We start from the raw sequence: 5,503 nt of genomic DNA, 5'->3' as shown, positions 1-5,503 counted from the left end.
TGCGCTTCTCTCACCTCTTTTTTTCTCTTGTTTACAGTCAAAGGGAGTGGGGAGCACAGTAGGAACGAGACTATAGATTCAAGTCTTTACTCTCGCGGGGGATGTGGGATGGGTGGTGAGGCTGTGATCTTGAGGTCATTGTCATTGGCGGGGGACATTTCAACACAGAGATGCACCTCAAAGTGATGTGAGTGTGTGCACATGTGTGCAAGTGTGTGCATGCACGTGCATACATTTATTGCACATTCACAAGCCCACAAACACACACACACATGCTCCTCTACTTACAACCCCCACCCTGAAAAGGAGCCTGGGGCCAGTTCCTGGAAAACACAGTGGAGCTGCTTTTGGATGGGGTACGGGTGGTGCATGCGTGTATCTGTATGTTTGCATGGATGATGCCCGTGCATACAAATGAGCTACAGAGAGAGACGGAGAATGATCAGGGTGTGGACAGATTTTAAATAAAGCAGAGGTCTCCTAGAATCTCAGCCTTCCAGAACTACGCTGGAGATCATCAGTTCCAAACCCCTTGCATATCCGATAAGGAAACTGAGGTTCTTCTGGAGCTAGAACCAGGGTTTCCTGGCTCCTGGGTCAGTGCTCTGCACCCTACCCCAGCCCCACCTACATGGTCTGCAAGGACGTCAAGCCTCTCTCAGGCACCAGGATGATGTCAGCTGAAACCAATGAAACTTCATGGCAAATGGACAAAAATGTTCACCGAAAGGATTCCAAGGCAAACAAATCCCTTCCCAGCCCTGCCTGCCCCCACCCACATCGCCATCCCCGGCCAGCTGCTCCCGAAGATGCCATTTCGAGGGGGCGACTGCTCAACCCTGTAGCCGGGCTGGAAGAGCCTTCGAGGAGAGCACAGAGGAGGAAAACACGAGAAAAAACCACCCAGGCCTTTGAAAGATTCATGGGGTTCTCTGGAACTCAGAGTTGTGTATGAATTGGAGAGACATTAAACATCAGCAGACAAGCAGAGGGACAGAAAGAGGGTGTGTAAGTGTGTGTCTGTGTGCACCCGTGTAAAGAAGACGCACAACAGATTATCAGACTGTGCATATGTGTTTGTGCAAACCCAAGAGAAATCAACAGACAGCAGAGCATTCTGCAGGCTGAGGAACACATCTGCGAGCACGCTAGCATGCGCGTGCACACACACACACACACACACACAGACTGGATGTGGGTAGGGCTGGGAACAGGGGAGCTGAGGTGAGGCCAGGCGGTGGAGAGCTGTTGGTGCGAGCCAGCACACAGGCCCTTTGTGTCTGTGATGGTGTGTGACGCAGGCTGTCAGGGCACGTCTGTACACGCGGGCAGGGTGGAGCCCGCCCCAGGGACCCAGAGAGGGAGCAGCGAGGGCGGGCAGCCCACAGCACCCGACGCCCTGCACACGCGTGCCCTCATACTTCTGGGGGCCAGGCAGCCCCCGCATCATGTCCCCTTCCCTGGGACCCTACTGATGGCCCCCCTCAGCTGCTGTAAAGGTCCTTTCCTGCCTTCGCCTCCCATGCTTGCACCCCACCCCTCGGCTGGGGAGTTCCCTCCTTCCGTCCCAGGAGTTAATGTCCACGGAAGATGATGGTCTCCAGTCTGGGACAAGTTTCTGCTCTCTGCCAGCAACCGTGAAATCCCTGCCCACACCCAACCCACCCCCCACTCCCATCCACTTCTGCCTCCCAGCAGGGCAGCACAGACCTCCAGGTACAACCACCTCGACTTCAGATCTTATCTCTGCCTCTTATACTGTGTGACCTTGAGCAATACTTAGGCCTTTCTAAGTTCTAGTTTCTTCTGTTTAGAAGAGGAAAGAAAAGAATAGTGCTCTTGTGAGGATTACATGAGATAACGCATGTGAAGCCCCTTGCCTTGTGCCAACCACAAAGTACCTTCCCTTTCTAGCTTCTTAATGCATGCTCCCAGGGGTAAGGGTTTTGTTTCAAAGCCACAGGGACTTCCCAAGCAGCCCCAACACCTTGAAACCCTAAAGCTGGAAGTGACCTTAGAAGTCCTGTGGTCTAAGCACCTCATCCCTTGTTGTAAGTGAAAACACGAGGCTTGAAGATGTGTAACTTACATTAATAACGGAACCGAGACTAGAACACAGATCCTCTGCTTGACAACCACCAACCTTCAGCTTTCTCCCTTTAGCCAGAGCCAGAAGATATTCACAGTGATGTTCTTGGAAGGTTTGCACCCCCTTGGTTTGGAGGTGAGACTGAGCCCTGAGGTGTGAGCTGGGACAGAGAGTAGAGAGGGAGGGCTCTACAGGACAGAGCCACGTTCCCCTCGAGTCCTGGGGACTTGCAATCCCCAGTAGCAAAGCCAAAGCTCTGGAAAGAGTTGGATCCCCTCAGCACTTCCCTCCCTGCCACTTAGAAGAAGCTTTCATGATCTGTCTCATGTGGTCCCTTGGGGGGTTAACTGCCCCCCCATCCATTGTAAGTAATCAAAGGGTTTCTTCCACCTACACCTTGAAAGGTCATGGCAGGCTTCTCCACTTCTTAATATTTCTGTAGCACAGACCCACAATGCCAGGCAGCTGCCTGTCTCTCCAGGGGTCTCTCCAGACCCCTGTTAGGTAAATTAAAGTGGAGGAAGTCTTGTCGGAGAGCAGGCCTCTGACCTGATTCTGACCTGCCTGGACACTATCTGGATTCCATGCCTGCCTGCAAGTGCAGCAAGTTAGGCAACACTTTAGATAAGAAAGGGAATGCGTGTGAGCTAAGTCACTTCAGTAGCGTCCAACTCTGACGGCATGGACTGCAGCCCGCCAGGCTCCTCTGTCCATGAGATTCTCCAGGCAAGAATACAGGAGTGGTTTGCCTGCCATGCCTTTCTCCAGGGGATCTTCCCGACCCAGGGATCAAACCTGTGTCTCTTACGTCTCCTGCATTGGCAGGTGGGAGTGGATCTTAGAACTCTTGAGCCACTGAGGGTCTGGCTAAGCTCCCAGGGTCTAATGAAATCCTATGATTCATAAGGTGAAACACACAGCATCATTGGAAGAAGGTTAAAGTAAAATCAGAGCTACCTTTTTGCACACAAACTGATGATGATGTCGCTTTGTAGCCTGAGATTATAAGCAGGGAGCCCCCAAAACTGCAATTTGAAGTCTCACCCATGGGGTGGACACACTGCCTGGGACCTCTTCCCAACTGTGACTCCAGATTGCTGTTAATGAGGGACTTCCCAGGACATTGTTTAAGTCTGGATGCTGGTTGGCCCAATTTGGTAATGTATGTGCTGTTACTTTTCACTATTGTTTCCATATTTTTCTTCTTTTAATGACTGTATATTGAAGTTAAGTCAATTAATCCTCTGTTAAATATTGAAACTGTTTATTGTGTGTGACGAGTGGTTTCTTTTGTTAAGGAATCCTTTAAACCTGAAACAAAAGTAAAACTTTCCACAAAACAGCCCCACATTTGTCTCTTTATCTGGCTCTGTGTTCTTATCATGCTTCAGTCATGATAAGGACCCCCAGAGCTGAGGAAGACAGGATTATGCTGAAACACAGCCCCTCCCTGGAGGACAGGAGTTCCAGGGGAGGAGCTAAAGGCTGGTTCCCAAAAGGACAGCAGCAATCACGCTCCTTGTGTTTGCTCATCACCCAGGATGGGAAGGTTCCTGGGAAAGGCTAGTGCATGGGCGCATGCCGGAAACTAAGCAAGGGGGAAGGGGAGTGCTGAAGGAGGTGCAGGGGAGATGGATGTGGCAGAAACCCAGGAAAGGAGTACAGCTGGGGAACCCACTTAGAACCAAAACGTAGAAGCATTGCCAGACTCACCTTTCCCATCCCCTCCTGTGGTGACAAAGCAGTCCCCCACCCCCACCCCACCAGCAGGAGGGATACCGGAGCCCGGGGGAGGAGGCGGAGGTCAGGACAGGAAATTCAGGTTCCTGAGCCCAGGTCTGTTCTTGCACTTCCTTAATCCTAGAGAGAGGCAGCCAGGAACCAGGGCAAGTTAGAGACTCTTGAGTGCACAGTCACTGCCTACCCTTCAGCAGTTGGCTGGGGAGAGGTTGAGCAATGGAAAGGAGATTTCCTCCAAGGAGTCTTTGCAGGCCATTTGTGTCCTACTCATCAGGACCATGTAGCCTAATCTTCAGGGTCGCACCATTCACTCCCTCCTCCAAAAATCATTTGTCCAAGCGTAGAACACGTGACAAACATCTAACATGTTTCATTCATTCATTCCTTTAGAGAAGAAAGTCGTAGTCCTTGAAAGCAGGGACTCTGGAGCCAAACTACCTGGCTCGACCAGTGATGGCTGTGTGATCTTGGGCAAGTAACTCAACCCATCCGTACCTTCATTTCCTCACCTGCAAAGTAGGGACAATATTAATAACTACCTCATAGGAACACTGTGAGGTTTAAACAGGTCAACAAATGTCAAACGCTTAGGATAATGGCCAATACATAGTGAAAGCTAAATGAGTACTAACTGTACTTATTTAGTACAAGTGTATTTAGTACAAGGTATTATTTATTCAAGCATCAAAAAGTCATTGAGCACTGACTGTGTACTAGATGCTGGTCCGAACTCTGGAATCCTATGATGAGCCATCCAGACGTGGTCCCTACCCTCAGGAGATTACATTTTAGCGGGAAAGACAAACATTCAATAATCACTAATAAAATTTACATATTTACAAATTGTGATAAGAGCTGTTAAAGACAAAGATAGAGAGCTATGCGAGCATACAGGGGACCTAACAAATTTGCTATTTGGGGTCTGATGTTCCGTCTCATTCTTCCCTGCTCATCCTGACCATCCTGGAGGAGGGGGTGCCATCGCCATCAGCAGGCACCCATTAAGGACAAAGCTCATCTGTGCCCTTCACAGTTCTGGCCACAACCATGCCCACCACTCATTCTCTGCGTGAGAAGCCCAGGCAGGCTGAGTCCCCATCGCCTTGCCTGCCACCACCACTACCCCATTTCCAGATCTGCTTCTGAGCAGAGCCAAAGTCCTGCTCTGGGTACTTACGGTGTCCAATCAAGAGCAATTGCTGAGAAGGTCATGACTATCAGTCAGGGGTCCAACCCACTAGAGAAAACTCTTGAGAGTCCCTTGGACAGCAAGGAGATCAAACCAGTCAATTCTAAAGGAAATAAACCCTGAATATTTATCGGAAGGACTGATGCTGAAGCTGAAGCTCCAGTATTTTGGTCACCTGATGTGAAGAGCCAACTCATTGGAAAAGACCCTGATGCTGGGAAAGATTGAAGACAGAAGGAGAAGAGGGCAGCAGAAGATGAGATGGACATGAACTTGGGCAAACTCTGGGAGATAGTGAGGGACAGGAAGGCCTGGCATGCTGCAGTCCATGGGGGTCGCAAAGAGTCAAACATGACTTAGCCACTGAACAACACCTGCTCCCTTAGAAACGGTCCTAAATCTAATATCTAGCCAGGAAGATGAAGCAAAGTATTGTGCTAGGAACATTACAATTCCTTTAGCAAATGTATTTCAGTTGTCTCTCT

This window comes from Ovis canadensis, chromosome 15 (assembly GCF_042477335.2).
Source record: "Ovis canadensis isolate MfBH-ARS-UI-01 breed Bighorn chromosome 15, ARS-UI_OviCan_v2, whole genome shotgun sequence".
NCBI classification, from domain to species: domain Eukaryota; kingdom Metazoa; phylum Chordata; class Mammalia; order Artiodactyla; family Bovidae; genus Ovis; species Ovis canadensis.
The sequence above is the reverse complement of the archived record's forward strand: the minus strand, read 5'-3'. Positions refer to the sequence as shown.